Genomic DNA, 18,733 nt, shown 5'->3' with positions numbered 1-18,733 from the left:
TGGAGAGTATTGAACGGGCCAATGAATGAAATTAATTGGCAGCGTAAGCTTGCGCAGGTGTGCGACATCTGCAATTATCTCAGCATATAAGCACACCTGAAGCCAGCAGACGCCATCCTTTTAAGCTGAAGAGACTTTCAAACAGCTAAGGGACAGTCATTATGGCGACGGAGTATAGTGCTTCCGTTCCCCTCCTCGGGGAACGAAGGGTTACTTTAGTAACCTCGAACGTTCCCCTTCGGGGGGAACTTCAGCACTATAAGTGGATTTGATTTGTAAAATCCACGCATTGGGAGCCCATTGAAAGCGCCATAATGACTGCACCTTACCAACACCCCCGATGAGGAGATAGTCAAGCAAGCGTGACGCACCCACATCATGGGGGGCGCGGTCCTCCAACGTGTCCCTGGCCCTAATTTATCCTACTTCAACAGAAGTTTTACGGATTTAGATATATTTTTTGGGAAGTCGTGAGCATCTAGATAATTCTAGGAAATACGACAGTACGTTGGGAAGCGTGCAATCCCGATAGGGAGGACGCTGCGGAGGCCATCCGTTACCCAAGGGGGGGATAGATGGCAGAATTACATATGGACTAGCCCTAAAAAGGGGGAGTACGCATAGCAAAAGAGTGGTTAGCGGAGAGGGAAGACACGGGTCCGCCCAGGGGGGGGACTTAACCGTGGCGGAATAAGCATATGGGATCGTCTAGTGGGGATCACGCATAGCAGGCACCTATACCCAAAACGCGGGCTGACCAGCGGGCAGACCTACAACGTAGTGGGCCAGCAAGTGACTCCTCCGCTGAGTCAGTGCTGGGGGCCACGGAGGAATCTGCAGGGCTCACCTGACGGGGAACTTTACTGACAGATAGAAAAGGCGCACGTACCTCCGTGTTAGGGAGAATGGCGCAGCAAGCGTGTTTCAACACCCTACCGAGTTGTCTCCTCAATCACCAAAGGGTTACCTAATACCCTTGAGGAAACCGGCTCCACTCGCAGATTGTAAAACCTTGCAAATGTGTTGGGTGTCGCCCAGCCCGCAGCTCTACAGATGTCTGTTAGAGAGGCGCCGCGTGCACGCGCCCAAGAGAATGCAACGCTCCGAGTGGAGTGTGCACGAACTCCCGGGGGACACGGCTGACCTCGACTCGAATAAGCGAGTGAAATGGCATCCACAATCCAGTGGGATAATCTTTGTTTTGATACGGCACTTCCCTGCTGCCAACCGCCATAACAGACAAAGAGCTGCTCAGATGATCTAAAATTCTGAGTACGGTCCACATAAATGCGCAGAGCGCGAACTGGACAAAGTAAAGAAAGGGCTGGGTCTGCCTCCTCCGGGGGCAGCGCTTGCAGGTTCACTACCTGATCTCTAAAGGGGGTGGTAGGAACCTTGGGCACATAACCGGGGCGGGGTCTCAGGATGACGTGAGAGTAATCCGGCCCGAATTCCAGGCACGAGTCACTGACCGAAAATGCCTCCAGGTCCCCGACCCTCTTGATGGAGGCCAACGCAACCAGCAGAGCTGTCTTCAGGGACAGAAATCTTAGAGATACTGATTCGAGTGGCTCAAAGGGATGGGATCGCAGACTCGTGAGAACGAGGGCGAGATCCCAAGAGGGCATGAGAGGGGGGCGAGATGGATTAATTCGCCTAGCACCCCTAAGGAACTGGATGACCAGGTTATGCTTTCCCACGGTGCAGCCAGCTACCGCGCTATGATAAGCGGAGATGGCGGCCACGTAAACCTTGAGAGTGGAGGGCGACAGCCTGCTGTCCAACTTCTCTTGAAGGAAAGAGAGCACAACACTAATCTGGCAATTTCGGGGGTCTTCTCTGCGAGAGACGCACCATTCAGTGAATAGACTCCACTTCAGGGCGTAGGCGCGCCTCGTGGAGGGGGCTCTAGCCTGAGTGATGGTATTAACCACCGCAGTCGGTAGGTTACCTAAGTCTTCCTCGCGTCTAGGGACCACACGTGGAGGTTCCAGATGGTGCCCTGTCCCTGAGAGAGTAGGTCCTCTCTCAAAGGGATCCGCCAGGGGAGGGCCGTCGCGAGGAGTGAGAGCTCTGATATCCAGGTCCGGTTGGGCCAAAGGGGCGCAACTAGCAGAACCTGTTCCTCGTCCTCCCTGACCTTGCACAGAAACTGCGCGAGCAGGCTCACTGGGGGAAACGCATACTTGCGCATGCCCCGAGGCCAGCTGTGGGCCAGTGCATCCGTGCCGAGAGAGCCCTCGGTCAGGGAAAAAAACAACTGGCAGTGAGCGTTCTCGGGGGAAGCAAACAGATCGATCTGGGCCTCCCCGAATCGCGCCCATATCAGCTGAACAGACTCGGGGTGGAGTCTCCATTCTCCAGGGCGTAACAGCTGTCGTGAGAGCGCATCGGCTGCACGATTGAGCGTGCCTGGGACGTGAATGGCGCGCAGCGATTTCAGCCGCGGGTGACTCCAGAGGAGCAGACGGCGGGCGAGCTGAGACATGCGGCGAGAGCGCATACCCCCCATGCGGTTGATATACGCCGCCGCCGCCGTACTGTCCGTCCTGACCAGCACGTGTTGCCGCTCCAGCACCGGTAAAAAGCGGTGGAGAGCGAGGAACACTGCCAACAGCTCTAGGCGATTGATATGCCAATGCAGCTGGGCACCCTTCCAGAGGCCCGCAGCCGCATGCCCGCGACACACGGCCCCCCAACCCGTGTTGGAAGCGTCTGTTGAAACAACAACATGGCTGGACGCCTGTCCTAGAGGCACACCGGCCTGTAGGAACGAGGGGTCGTTCCAAGGGCTGAGGGCGCGGCGACACAGCGCAGTAACCGAGACCCGGTGTGTGCCCGCGTGCCATGCGCGTCTGGGGACCCGATCGTGAAGCCAGTGCTGAAGTGGTCTCATATGGAGCAACCCGAGCGGCGTGACGGCGGCTGCGGATGCCATATGCCCCAGGAGCCTCTGAAAGAACTTCAGTGGGACCACTAGTTTGCTGTCGAGCTCCCTCAGACAGTTCAGCAACAGGCGAGCGCGTTCCTCGGAGAGGTGCGCTACCATGGTGATCGAGTCCAGCTCCATCCCGAGAAAAGAAATCCTCGGCACGGGGGCGAGTTTGCTCTTTTCTCGGTTGACCTGAAGCCCCAGTAGGCGGAGATGCCGAAGCACCTTGTCCCTGTGCATAATCAATTGCTCCCGCGAGTGGGCTAAAATCAGCCAGTCGTCGAGATAATTGAGTATGCGAATGCCCGCGAGCCGAAGGGGCGCTAGGGCACCCTCCGCGAGTTTGGTGAAGACCCGCGGAGACAGAGAGAGCCCGAAGGGGAGGACCTTGTACTGCCACGCTCGACCCTCGAACGCAAACCGCAGAAATTGGCGGTGGCGTGGAAGAATGGAGACATGGAAATACGCGTCCTTCAGGTCTATGGCTGCAAACCAATCCCGAGGACGAACGCCTCTGCGTGAGCATTCTGAACAGCAGCCTGTGCAGACAGCGGTTCAAAACGCGCAGATCTAGGATTGGCCGTGACCCACCGCTCTTTTTGGGTACGATGAAGTATGGGCTGTAAAACCCACTCTCCATCTCGGCTGGAGGAACCGGCTCAATTGCACCCTTCGCCAGGAGGGCAGCAATCTCCTCTCGCAAGACAGGGGCGGACAGGGGGCTGACCCTGGAGAAATACACGCCCGTAAACTTGGGGGGCCGTTTCGCGAACTGAATCGCGTAACCGAGTCTGATTGTGCGTATGAGCCACCGCGAGGGGCTGGCCCGCGCTAACCAGGCAGGCAGAGCCCTCGCTAATGGAGTCATCGCTACAATCACTGACGTACCAGCGGTGGGGCAGCGCGGAGTGGGTGTGCTGATCCGGGAAGCACGAGGGTCCCGCGGAAGAGCTGGAGGAGAGCGATTCGCTCTGGCTCCGCACCCTGACTCCGGAGAGGGGGCTGGAGGGCTGAGGGAAGGGAGACCGTACCCCCAGCGCTCGTGAGCCACTGGCGAAGCACGTAGAGTCTGCGAGCCGGAAGGCAGCGCGTCCCGGACTGGCAGAACTCATGCAGTCACATCCGGGGAAGGGAAAAAGTGCTCTTTTACTGATGTTTTGGTGGCACTGAAAAGTACCGTTGTTATCGGGGCCCCGCCCTCCAGCGGGGAAAGAGCAAGTTTCCTCTTCTCCGGATGGCCTGTCTCAGGGACGCTTCGCGGTCCGTTTACCGGACTTAACGGCGCCCTGGGCAGGAGGGGCTGCCTGCTTTCGAGGTAAACGCCGCGCCCGCTTGGCCGGAGGCGCAGGCGGGGGCGGGGCAGCACTCGTTGGCGGGTGGAACAGCGGAGGTGGATGGCTCGGCGGGCGGAGCGGGCTTACGGCCACGCCGATAGATGACATTGCCCATCGCATCCGACTGCTCTTTCACCGCCTTGAATTCCTGGGTGAATTCACCGACGGTGTCGCCGAACAGGCCAGCCTGGGATATGGGCGAGTCAAGAAAGCGAACTTTGATTGACAAAGATTGACCGCGATAGCGCGCTCCACTGACGGGATCGCCTCATACCCCCTGGCAGCTCCGCCGTCAAGGGCGGTGAGGGCGGAGGCACACGCAGCACGGGCAGAGAAAGGTGCCCTCCAAGACTGCGTGAGCCTACTGTGCACTTCCGGGAAGAAGGGGACGAGAGGCTTCGAAGGCTTCGCCTTCTGGTCCTCTACGTAGCACCCATCTAGTCGGTCCGGCCGCGGAGCTGGAGGATAAACCATCTCCAACCCCACGGCCGAAGCAGCCCGGGAAAGCACGGCTAACATGTCCGCTTCAGGATCCGATTTGACAGCGCTCACCTGCCCGGAGGGGGCGAGCGGGTCCGGATCTTCGTCGGACAGTGAAAGCCCACCCTCCGATGCCGCGGAGGACATCTGATCTCCGGTGTCAGCGAGTGTGAGAGCTACCATCTGGTTAGACGGATCACTCTCACCACCCGAAGCTTGGATGGAGCGCCGTGAGGAGCGAGAGGTCCGCGAGCCCGTGGGCGGTGGATTATCTCCCGCTGAAACCCTCAGATCTGCCCGAGCGCCCGCTGCTTTTTTAGAACAGGAGGCAACTGGGGTGGCTCGCTCTCTTGCGAAAGTTAGCCGCGATCTTAGCTGTGCAACGGTCATGGCATCGCAATGACGACATGAACCGCCCGCGAGCACCGCATTAACATGCTGGACCCCCAAACATGCAATGCGCCAGGAAACCCCCGCATCCAGAAACGCACAGTCGGAGCGCCATCCTGAAAAGGACGTGCTGCACGACTGTGTTGCTCTTTTAGGAAAGTTGCAACTATACGCACCGCTCTGGAGGACCGGACCCAAAGAACCGCAGGCAAGGGAGTAACCCAGCTCGACCGTCTGCCACCGCGAAGACCCACTCTGGACCGGGAGACACACTCGTTCGCTCTGAAGTGCTGATCAGCAAGAGGAACCCTCATCGACTCACTCAGAAAGGATCTGAAGCGAAAAGGATGGCGTCTGCTGGCTTCAGGTGTGCTTATATGCTGAGATAATTGCAGATGTCGCACACCTGCGCAAGCTTACGCTGCCAATTAATTTCATTCATTGGCCCGTTCAATACTCTCCAGACAAGCGGCTTCTGATCCGAATCCTTCCCAATGCGTGGATTTTACAAATCAAATCCACTTATAGTGCTGAAGTTCCCCCCGGAGGGGAACTCTGTATTGCTTTACCCATTTTTCTTCACAGTGCAATATTATTAATAAAATAATTTGAATATCAACATGCTTATAGCACTGGTGGCATCAAAATTTTTTATTTTACTTCAAAAAATGGCATTTGAAGCTTTCAAACTTTAAAAAAGTATTTTCTTTGTTTTTGTCTTGTTTTAAGTCAAAATATCTACAAATTCTTAAACCAAAAAGCATTTTCTAGACCAGTAAAACTTGTTGTCTTGTTTTCAGAAATAATGTCAAAATGAAGTGAGTTTTTCCTTAAAGGGTACCTAACTTTTGTAAGCTGTTTGAACAGAACTCTGTAGATAAAGTGTGTCCACAGTCATATTGGAGTGAAAGAAACACAATAAGTCTCCTTTTTAAGCCTCCTGACATTATAACAGGATTCAAATCTCTCCCATTTGGAGGCCCACCACAACATGACGTAAGAGTGCTGTTTCCCCACCCACTGAATTGATTGACAGCCACATGTTAGCATGTCTCAGTAGTAACGCATATAATCCACAAGACGTGTGCAAAGCAACTGGTATTAAAAGATCTGTTGAGCTCGCTGTGATCATCAATCATCATCAAATGTGTTTAAAACCTTTTTAAAACATATTTGTAATAAGGACAGTAAAATCGCGACGTAATTCATCATCACAGCCGCATAGTATCAGTACAATTATAAAAACGACAATTCAATCCTGGTTTGTGAACCTAAATCTGATTTATTTTGTACATTAGCATAACTTATGTCCAAACAGCAGTGGATATTAGTGTTTATCCTGTCACATTTGTCATGCAAAAACAGTGCAAAGCTAAACCTGTATCTTGCATTGTAAAATGAGCTAACTTTATAACGAGGTTGTGACTCATCATTACAGAAAGGCTTGAATTAACTTCACAACAAATATATCAAATAACAGTGGGGAAAGTTCTTACTGTAGTAAGCGAGATTTGCTTCATTGTCTGTCACTGTGCTGTTTATCTGCGTGAAGGCTATCTTTCTGACACGCACAAGAGAGCAGTGGGCAGGGAGAACCAGTTCATTCGAATTAAAGGCACAGGCAACAAAAACAGCTACAATGTCCTAACAGTTCGAATTTCACAGATTTAAAAAGGTATAATAAATAATCGGATGAGTATATTGAGCTGAAACTTCACAGACACACTCTGGAGGCACAATAGATTTATATTAAATCTTAAAAAAGAGGTAAAATAGGAGCCCTTTAAAATAAGCTAAATAATCTGCCAATGGGGTAAGCAATATAGTCTTATTTCTAAGCAACAAAACTGATTATTTTGCTTGTGTAACTCTTTTTCTGAAACAAGAAAACAAGACTTTTTTTTTTACCTGTCAAGAAAATACTTTTTGATGTAAGAATTTTTAGATATTTGGACAAGAAACAAGACTAATGCTCCAATTAAGAATCTCATTTTATGGCAAAGTATATATGGATATATTTAATTATTTTTGCCTGCTATAAAAAAGAACAAATACGCAGGTTAATTAGCTTTACAAACAGAATAAATGCTTCAGAAAAAGAAACCATTCTCTGCAAACTGACCTCAGAAAGAATCTGCCACACTGTGCTGGGTTCAAGGTTAGTAGGTCAGCATTGTCAGCTGTAAAATGACATAACATGCTTCTCAGACCTCACACTGAATTTTTGTTTTCTCTTTTGGTGAAATCTATTCACAGCTGCAGAATTCTGTACAGTTAAGGCTGAGAAAAATGAGGGTCATGTGTCTGGCTAATTTTTTCTCCCGTCACATGCTTATCACAACAAGCAAAAACAACAGCAGGATCTCAGAGCCGGTCCGGTCAGAACGCCCCACTCACCAGCTGATTAGACTTCCTTTACTAGCTTAATGCTTTAATAGCTGTCAACAGAAAGCCCAAGTAGCCATGTAATGTTATGTAAGAGTCACTGATGGGTAAGATAAAAGTGCTACGCTGCTCAGTCAAGTTGCTCTTTTCCGTTAGTCCCATTAAAAAGTAGCTTAAAAATGACCCACATTTGAACACATAACTTTGAATGTAATTTAATAATTTGTTCTTGTAATTCTTAATAACTGTAGTGATTTTTTTTTTTGGTTGTATATTTTGGCCGCATAATTGATTTATTAAAATAAATATGATGGTCTCTACAAGTGAAGGCATTATCTACACACAATATGAATTGCAAGCTTAAAAACACAAACACTGCAAACAACTATTTATTAAAATACTTAAATACCATACAAATCAAAATCCCCAATGAAAAAATGAAAGTGTCATCAACATAGAGCCGATCACAAATCTGATATATTGCAAGAGCTGTTCAAGAGAATACGCCTACTGGTAGGTTCAGAAGGCTGATTTCATCCATCCACATGGTTAACTAGCTATGATAATAGAGGAGACTCCAGATCCAGATCTGTCTTTACATTACTGTAAGGGTTGGGTTTAGGGTTGGGGTAAGCATTCATAAAATACAATTAATGGGAAATTTAATAAATAATCTAAATAATTCTCGTTAACTTCCAGCCGCAGAATACACTTAATTTTATGTAAACATGTCCGTTTCACAAAACAAGGCTTTCATTAGCCTTTAGATCTGGGCATTCTTACAGTGACACCTCTATTATCAAACAAAACAAAATGAGAGAATATTTACTGCTCTTCACTAAATTAATAGAGTAACTTTTATCAATATTTAAATAAAGGGAAGAAAAAGTGAATGAGATTTTATAACTTGTTTTGATTTCTGTATTGGCCGTTGTTTTTATTAAAGGCTATGATTTTTATTTTATTGTCAACATTTTCTAATGTTTGCAATGTATTCTATCATTTGAAGCTAACTAATGTCCCATATTTTTGCATCTCAATGCTGACAGGTATGGTAATTTATGGTAATAATTTCAAACATGCTTCACTAAAGTTTGGGAAGAAAGTGTTTAAAGAATTATTTTTCTTCATTTTGAACAGTTCATTTAATCTTTTATCGTTTAAATCTATTTTTATTTAATTATCTGCCTGAAATGTAAATAAAATTCCTTATTCTCTCAAAAAAAAACAACAACATTCAGAATGTTTGGACATACATTCAGTTTGAAGCAGAAGATGCAGGTTGTAACGGGGAGACTGACACGGAGGGATCCATTTTGCAGTATTTATTAAGTCACACTTAAACATCAACAACTCGCACGGCTGTGCGGACATACAACATACACATCAAAGGGGAAGTAGCAGATGACAGACACAGTGTGATTACCAGGCTTGGGTCAGAGGCAGGCAGCGTGAATCAGAGTCCGTGCAACAGGCTTTAGTCAGGGGCAGGCGGCGAGAATCAGAGTCCGAGGAAACAGGCTTTGGTTGAGGGCAGGCAGAAGACAGAGCAGAGTCGTGAAACGGGCTGTAGTAGTAAACGGGAGATCAGGCAGGATAGAACGCTCAGAAATGCTGGCCGGGGCTAAACAAGACTTCGCACTGTGGAGTGAGTGTGAGCTGCTTATATGTGGTACGTGGGTCATTAGTGGAATGGAGAACAGGTGTGCTGGAATCAGAGTGAAGGGATGACGTAATGGTTAGAAGTCCGGAGATGGTGACCTCTGCTGGCCAGCGAGGGGAATGACTGGGACCGAGTCGGTGACAGAGCCCCCCCCCAACGAACGGCTCCTGAAGTGAGGCAAGTCTCGACGCCGGGGTCTTCCACGGGGGCGAGGGGCCGGCATATCCGGATGTTGTGAGTGGAACTCTTCCAGTAGTGTAGTGTCTAGGATGTCCTTGCGGTTAATCCAAGATCTCTCCTCCGGACCGTACCCCTCCCAATCAACGAGATATTGGAGTTGTCCACTCCGGTGTCTGGATCTCAGGATTTCGTGGATCTGGTAGGCCTCCTCACCATCGATCATGAGAGGCGGGGGACCCTGTTCACCGGCTGCCACCTCCCTATCCGCCTCGGCTGGACCAACAGCAGGCTTGAGCAGAGAGACATGGAAAGTGGGAGAAATACGGAAATGATTAGGGAGTGTCAGTCTGAACGAAACAGGAGATATTTGTCTTTCAATTTGGAACGGACCCACGTACCTGGGGCTGAGCTTCTTGCAGGGCAGTTTGAGGCGTAAGTCACGGGTGGAAAGCCATACCCATTGTCCTGGTGAATACATGGGACCAGAACGTCGGTGTCGATCGGCTTGTTCCTTGAAACGCCGTACGGCGTGAGAGAGGTGAGTGTGAGCTGCGTTCCAAACCTCTTCGCAGCTTTTAAACCAGGTGTCCACAGCGGGGAGTTCGGAGGTCTCTCCGGACCAGGGAAAGAGAGGAGGTTGGAAGCCCAGGACGCATTGAAATGGAGTTAGTCCGGTTGATGCCTTTCTCAAAGAATTTTGAGCATATTCTGCCCACATAAGAAATTTAGCCCATTCATTCTGGTTGGAGTGACAGTATGTGCGGAGAAATCTGCCAATCTCCTGGTTCAAGCGCTCTGTCTGCCCATTGGATTGGGGATGGTAGCCGGATGTTAGGCTGATATTCACCTGCAGATTTTTAAAGAATGCTGAACAGAGTCGAGATGTGAATTGGGGACCTCTATCCGACACGATGTCTTCGGGGAGACCATAGTATCGGAACACACATTCGCAGAGTAGTTCGGCTGTTTCCATGGCTGTAGGCAGTTTGGGTATGGGAATGAGACGGCAGGATTTAGAAAATCGATCTACTACAGTAAGGATGGTGGTTTTGCCCTGGGATATAGGTAGATCGGTGACGAAATCTATGGCGATGTGTGACCAGGGACGGTGTGGCACCTCCAGGGGTTGGAGTAGTCCAGCTGGACATTGACGGGAGTGTTTAGACATCTGACAGGGTGAGCATTTGTTTATGAAGCTGATTACGTCCTTGTTTATGGATGGCCACCAATAGCGGGATTGAATTAATTGCACGGTGGCTGTGCTGCCTGGGTGACCGGAGCTGGGGTGGTCATGCACCTCGGAGATGAGCCTCTCCCGAAGTGACAGGGAAACAAAGATTTTATTCTCTGGACAGGACTGTGGCGTGGAACTGGTTTCGGCGGCTTGAAGGATCTCGTGTTTGATGTCCCACTGGATGGGAGCGACAATTAGGGGATCCTTGATAATGGGTTCATCACTGTTTTCTGAGGTCTCATCGTCTGAGAGGCGTGAAAGAGCGTCTGCTTTGATGTTTTTCGAACCAGGGATATATGTGACTTGGAAGTCGAAGCGTGTGAAAAACAGAGCCCATCTTGCCTGTCTAGGGTTCAGACGTTTACAGGAGCGGATATATTCCAAGTTTTTATGATCGGTGATGATAGTGAAAGGGTGTTTGGCGCCTTCAAGCCAGTGTCTCCACTCCTCTAACGCCGCCTTCATGGCGAGGAGCTCTCGATTTCCTACGTCATAGTTCCGCTCAGCGGAGTTGAGTTTGCGAGAGTAGAAGGCACAGGGATGGAGCTTCTTCGTGGCTAGGGATCTTTGGGACAGGATGGCTCCAATGCCCGTGTTGGATGCGTCAATTTCAACAATAAAGGGTTGCTCGGGATCAGGATGACGCAGAATGGGTGCACTGGAGAAGCGGGTTTTGAGTTGAGTAAAGGCTCGAGTAGCGTCTGGGTTCCATTTTAGGCGAGCGTTATCGGCCTTTACCATGGCGGTAAGTGGAGCAGCAACTGAACTAAAGTTTCTTATGAAGCGCCTGTAGAAGTTGGCAAAGCCCAGGAATCGTTGTAGTTGTCGGATGGTTTCAGGTCGACCTTTTGCTGGTCCATGGCCACGCCTTCGGGGCTGATGATGTAACCCAGGAACGATATGCGTGTTTGGTGGAACTCACACTTGGAGATTTTTGCATATAACTGGTTCTGGATGAGGCGTTTGAGCACTGCCCTGACGTGCTAAATGTGCTCAGATAGTGAATTGGAGTAGACCAGGATGTCGTCAATGTATACTATGACCCATTTGTTGAGCATGTCTCGAAATATCTCATTTACAAAAGCCTGGAACACGGAAGGACTGTTTGCTAGGCCGAAGGGCATAACGAGGTATTCATAGTGGCCGTCGATTGTAGAGAACCCCGTTTTCCACTCGTCTCCCTGTCGTATGCGGATGAGGTTATATGCACTGCGGAGGTCCAACTTAGTGAAATACTAAGGGGAGGGGAATGACTGGGACCGAGTCGGTGACACAGGTGTTTCCACATAAATTGTCTGGACTGTCAGTGGAAGATGTATTTATTACTAAGTAAATAAAAATACTGTCAGAATAAAAAAAGCTTTTCTTCATGAGCTTGTCTGAAGGAGTTTTCCTTGCATTCTGTGATGACGGCATCAGTCAAAACCTTTTCTCAGTACCCCCGCATGCTATCTAGGATAAGATAAATGAATGGCTGATGGTGAAGAGAATTTTTAAATTTGTATTGTAGTTGGTTATAAGTCTGCCTGCTCCAACAGTACCCTTAAACAAACAACTGCAAAACAGACCAAAAATACTAAGTAAAAGGGTCTGATTGTACAAAACCCACATACCCACAATTGTCTCCACATCTGTATGTTATTGGCCAATAATGAGAGAGTTCAATTCTGGAGAGTATTGAGTTCAAAAAGAACTATTGTGTTTATTGTAGGTATATTATACTTGTCTTAGATGTCAAACTATTGACATATTTCACAAACTAAGCTGCCTTTGACATGCATCGCTTGGTCGAAACAGTCTACGAAAAAGCAGGAATTCAAGGCATCACCCTAAAGAAATCACATCAGACATGCTAGAGAACTAAAACAGATGTTTTTCCACTCAATAAAGCAGAACCTAATCTTGCCAACACTGTATGAATACATTCTTCTCACAGTTTCAGCAGTTAGAGCATTTCACGTCTTACAGTTCAGAGATGTTTTGAGGTCATGTGGATGAGCAAATGTGCTCCTGCTGTGAAAAAGCACAGCTTTGAGACCCCATGACTGTGGGAGTGCCCCGCAGAAGTCATTTAAGAGGATGGTTTAAGCAAGTTTTTGACACAGCACAGTTTGTAGACTTGGATAATAGATTAATGCTGCCAACTTTCTTTCTTTTCTCACAGTCTGAAGTACGCAAAATTAATGTAAGGCCTATAAATCTGTAGCGCTCATATATTCATTCATTTTCTTTTCAGCTTAGTCCCTTTATTAATCTGGGGTCGCCACAGCGGGACGAACCGCCAACTTATGTTTAACGTAGCTGATGCTATTCAATCCACACACACTCATTCACACACATACACTATAGACAATTCAGCTTAACCAATTCACCTATACCGCATGTCTTTGGACAGTGGGGGAAACAGAAGCACCTGTAGGAAACCCAAGTGAAACACCAAGTGACCCATTTTGAACCAGTGATCTTTTTGCTGTGAGGCAAACGTGCTACACTGTGCCACTGCGTCGTCAACGCTCATATCTTTATTTATTAATATGACCAACATTTTTTAATTAATTTTTTTAAAGGGATAATTCACCCAAAACTGAAAGGACTTTTAAAGTTTACTCACTTGTTCTCACTTGTTTCTTCTGACCACAAAATAACACATTTGGAATTAAGCTTTTAATGTTTAAACTTATTTTGTTTTAGTTAGTTGTCATGGCAAAATTTAATACTGATATTTATATTTTACAGTTTTTCCTAGTGGCTTTGGTGCATTTCTCACTATTTACATTTGCACAACAGTTAATGCATTTCTCAAAACAATTAGTCATTTGTGCACATCATAGTAGAAGTTTCTCCTTTCTTTCAACAAATTGCAAATGCTTTTGGACGTGCATCAAATGCTTTCATACAACTCTCTGCTGTTTTATAACATTATCATTTGCTTTTGTCATGTCAGCCAAAATTAACTGAACTCATAAATGCTGAATAGTTATTGCATATAAAACTAATAGTCCTCACTGCATTACTTGAGTCATTACATACAAAGATGTTGAACTAGTTGTCAAAATCAACCATGAAACCAACCATTTCATTTCGGAAAACTGGATTGTATCATAAAGTATTAAGTTTGTTTTGGCTGTGTATGTTTTTGTAAATCTCAAAGTGCTGGTTGCCATATTATCAATTACTAATATAATTTCAAATTTAAATTCAAAATATAATAAAAAAATCACACACAAAAAAAATGGTCCCACTTTATATTGTGGCCTTAACGAATATGTACTTACACAGAAACTAATAGTTTGTTACAATGTACTTATTGTGTAAATACATGTATTTATTGTGTACTTATGCTTGCTTAAATACCTGTATGTAATTACATCTGTAATAAACTTCTGTAATTACATTTGTAAATACACTGCTGACCATTCCCTACACCTTAACCCACACTTAAACCTACCCACACCACCAAACCTGTCCCTAACCCAACCCCTATTTATTTATTTTTTGATGTAAGTACATAGTAGTTAAGGACACTTAATATAAAGTCGGATCAAAAAAATTGCAAGGTAGCAAGAGGGTTTTAACAAAAAATTAGGCTGAAAAAAAATCACCTACATATTTATAGTTTGAGTAAACTTCTGTTTCTTATACAAGAAACAGAAGGTGAATAACATGTAAAATTGACAAAGCTGTTAACAAAGGCAGAAACAATAAAACATGAACACTTAGTTTGCTCGTCCTTTTTAGATGAATCAAGAAGAATTTTTATTTCTCCATATTTATGACTGTAATAATTAGGGGCTGGATTGTGGTAAACATGAAATGGTTAATTGTTTATCATGTGATCATGGTGGAGGGTCATAGGGTTGCGTGGACATTGCATTTTTTGTTGGCCAAATTTAAAATGAAAACGTAATGTCAAGAAGTTTTTTTTGAATAATAAACAAGAAGACATTACAAGAACTGTATGCCTTTTGATATTTACGCTTTTTGCTTTTTTGCATCACAAAAAAAGGCTCGGGTTTAGCATTTAAGCGGCAACAAATTGACGCAGGCGCTACATATCTTTTTAAAAGGCATTGTTCACCCAAGAATGAAAATGATGTGATTCATTACTCACTCCATCAAGTCATTCCAATCCCCTGAAACCTTTGTTCATTTACTGATTACAATTTAAGATATTTTAGATGAAATCAGAAAGTTCCTTCATCTTCCTTTGAAAGCAATGGTCTATGAGTCCAGAAAAAAGAATATTATCAAGCCATGAGAATACTAGGTTGCATGTTCATAAAAGTGCTGTGCTTTTTATTTATTACACTTCATGCTCATTCTGGCTGCTGACATTTGATTATTACATCATATCCTGCCTCAGTCTGCACTCGCTCCTCAGCAACGTTTCATAATGAAATAAATTAAATCATAATGTGACTTTTGCATTATGGAACGTGTCTCATTAGTTGAAGTGTATTCAATTCATTCACGTTTTGAAGGTAAGAAAGAGAATGTGTGCTGTAGTGTGCATGTGCTCAGCCTCAGAGACGAACAGAACACACACATGTAAAGTCATCTTTTAGCTTAGGGTCCCCGGCTAACAGGGCAATTAAATGCTAAATTTGTGTCAAAACTTAGGTGAGCATAGATTAATTTTTTAAAATCTAGATTAATCTCGGAATTAATCTAGATTAATCTAGATTGAAATGGCTGATTTGAATTCTGCTGAAGGCATTCGAAATATGTGTGCTACCCAAATAAGTCTTTGAGAACAGGTTTCTCAAGCCAGGTTGTGCATTAGACCATCTCCTGTTTTCAAAATGCATCACAAACTGCTTGAGAAACTGTTGTACTATGATAATTGGTGATGAATTGTTTTTTTTTCCCTCTCCGCTGTTGCCACTGGCTCGCATGGTTCAGGATTGGTAGAGCTACGCATCGATGAATTGGCTCTTCAGTGTTTGAACTCTCAGTAATGATTAAATCACACTGAACTGAGCTAAACTGAACTGAACTGAACTTAAACACTAAAACCTGAACCACACTGTTCCAGTTACTGAACCACACTGTTCCAGTTACTATGACCATTTATGTGAAGCTGCTTTGACACAATCTACATTGTAAAAGCGCTATACAAATAAAGCTGAATTGAATTGAATTGAATTGAAAATGAAGTATGTTCAATAAGATGTACTTGTGTTTACTAACTGTTTATTTAGTTAAACATGAATTTAGAACTGTAGGCCTACATAAGCTCGAAATAGTGATTTTTGATTACCTTAATTTAACTCATAACTGAACTAAACAGAAATGGAATTAAGACATGTGGAGTATGCATATATTAGTGGCCTCATTTAAGTAAATAAAACAATCAAACTATTACCGTCATGTAATCCGTCATTTTCCGACAAGATCCACATATGCGGCTGTCAGTAAAGGACAGCACACACACACACTGACACACACACACACACTGACACACACACACACACACACACACACACACACACACACACACACACACACACACACACACACACACACACACACACATTTGGAAATTAAATTACATTCCATAACACTCTCACCAGTCATTACTCCTTATTTGCGTCTAATACCCCAGTTTGTCATGGTGGCATGAATGAAATGTTCATGAGTTAAAGTGTAATTGCAGAGCTGCAGTTTATCATGCATCCTGCTGATTTGCTTCAGAGGTGCACTTTTTTGTCAGACAGCTCACCGGTCAGGTATACATCCACGCTAAAATCACCATAGCTTGCATAGAATAGACCCAGCTCTCAACCCAACATTGAGAATAGATTATTTGCGATATTTTTAATCGCACAATAAGGAGTCTCGTGTTAACGCTGGATGTTAATGTTATTCACGGGCCACCACTAGTCAAAACACAGCACTTAATGATTATTTCCATGAACCATTGTTTGTTGTGTAATGAACATAAAGAGTTCAAAAAGAAAAGCCTCATGTATTTGTAAATCGTAAACCGGGTGGCTCTTAAATTGAAAGCGGGCTATAATTGCTGCTGCTGATAGTGCTTATCACTATTAACCAAACATCAAAAGACAGGGATAAAATCGTGAGGGGTGAAGTGCAATTTGAGCTGCATCCAATGCTTTTTAATGTGCTCACCTAACCCTACCTGTCACAGTCACTACGTCACTCACTCCATTGAGTGCATTGTGTCTGACATTGCATCGCTGAGTGATGCAATCTCAGCTTGCATCAAAAAGGTTGCATCCAGTTACTATTGACAAAATAACTGCTCTTGACTGAAGGACTTTTGCAGCTTTAATAAGTAACAAATCAAGTTCAATTTCTACAGTGAAGACTAGAGCTGCATGATATTGGAAAAAACTGACATTGCAATATTTGTTTTTTCTGCAATATATATTATAATATGCAATGTGAATAGAATTCACAAAAGATGACCTAAATAACTCTACTTGGAAAGAATTCATATATCTGCATAAAATATAATAAAAAATTATGCAAGCAAAGATGACTAAAATAGAACATGTTTTGTTTTATGGTTTTCTGTGGAGTCTAACAGCATTTATGAACATACATATAATATGAATCAATGTTACTGATAATAGTTTTAAATATTCATAATCTAAAATCGAGCAGCCCTACTGTACATAAGTGCACATAACGTTTGAGGTTACAGAAGTAACCCTTCGTTCCCCAAGGAGGGTAACGGAAGTGCTATAAGTGGATTTGATCTTGGAAAATCCACGTATGGGAGGATTCGGTTCAGAAGCCGCTTGTCTGAAAGAGTATTGAACGGGCCAATGAAGCAATGAATTGGCAGCGTAAGCTTGCGCAGGTGTGCTTCATTGCCAATTATTCCAGCATATAAGCACATCTGGAGCGAGCAAACACCATCCTTTTAAGCTGAAGAGACTTTCTAACAGCTAAGGGACAGTCATTATTGCGATGGAGTATAGCACTTCCGTTCCCCTCCTCGGGGAACGAAGGTTTACTTCTGTAACCTCAAACGTTCCCCTTCGGTTGGGGAACTTCAGTGCTATAAGTGGATTTGATCTTGGAAAATCCACGTATGGGAGAACTATGGAAAACGCCATAATGACTGCACCCTACCAACGCCCCCGATGAGGGTATAGTCAAGCAAGTGTGACGCACCCCCATCATGGGAGGCGCGGTCCTCCAACGTGTCTCTGGCCCTAACTTATCCCACTATAACAGAAGTTTTACGGATTTAGATATATTTTTTGGTAAGTTGTGAGCATCTAGATAATTCTAGGAATACGACAGTACGTTGGGAAGCGTGCAATCCCGATAGCGAGGACGCTGCGGAGGCCATCCGCTACCCAAGGGGGGAATAGATGGCAGAATTTACATATGGACTAGCCCTAAGAAGGGGGAGTACGCATAGAAAAAGTGGTTAGCGGAGAGGGAAGACACGGGTCCACCCAGGGGGGGGGGGACTTAACCGTGGCAGAATAAGCATATGGGATCGCCTAGTGGGGATCATGCATAGCAGGCACCTATACCCAAGCCGCAGGCTGACCAGCGGGCAGACCAACAACGTAGTGGGCCAGCAAGTGACTCCTCCGCTGAGTCAGTGCTGGGGGCCACGGAGGAATCTGCAGGGCTCACCTGACGGGGAACTTTACTGACAGATAAAAAGGCGCACATATCTCCGTGTTAGGGAGAATGGCGCCGCAAGCGTGTTTCAACACCCTACCGAATCGTTTCCTCAATCACCAAAGGGTTACCTAATACCCTTGAGGAAACCGGCTCCACTCGCAAATTGTAAAACCTTGCAAATGTGTTGGGTGTCGCCCAGCCCGCAGCTCTACAGAAGTCTGTTAGAGAGGCGCCGTGTGCGCGCGCCCAAGAGGATGCGATGCTCCGAGTGGAGTGCGCACGCACTCTCGGGGGACGCGGCTCACCTCGGCTCTGATAAGCGAGAGAATGGCATCCACAATCCAGTGGGAAAACTTAATTTCGATACGGCACTTCCCTGCTGCCAACCGCCATAACAGACGAAGAGCTGCTAAACTCTGAGTGCGGTCCGGATAATACGCAAGGCGCGAACTGGACAATAAAGAAAGGGCTTGGAGGCTCACTACCTGGTATTAAAACGGAGTGGTAGGAACCTTTGGCAC

The 18,733-nt window shown here is 45.8% G+C and overlaps 1 protein-coding gene and 1 long non-coding RNA gene across 6 annotated transcripts in view; one reads left to right on the top strand and one right to left on the bottom strand.

Annotated features, from left to right (window-relative positions):
• palm1a (paralemmin 1a) overlaps nucleotides 1–18,733 on the bottom strand; it is a 76,038-nt gene that overhangs the window by 45,832 nt on the left and 11,473 nt on the right.
• Nucleotides 5,864–15,733, top strand: LOC147841712 (uncharacterized). Its single transcript, XR_015502484.1, has 2 exons — nucleotides 5,864–8,802; nucleotides 11,875–15,733. It is a non-coding gene; the product is annotated as an uncharacterized LOC147841712 (long non-coding RNA).

The sequence above is a fragment of the Danio rerio genome, chromosome 11 (assembly GCF_052040795.2).
Source record: "Danio rerio strain M-AB ecotype USA chromosome 11, GRCz13ab, whole genome shotgun sequence".
NCBI lineage: Eukaryota > Metazoa > Chordata > Actinopteri > Cypriniformes > Danionidae > Danio > Danio rerio.
The sequence above is the reverse complement of the archived record's forward strand: the minus strand, read 5'-3'. Positions and strand labels throughout refer to the sequence as shown.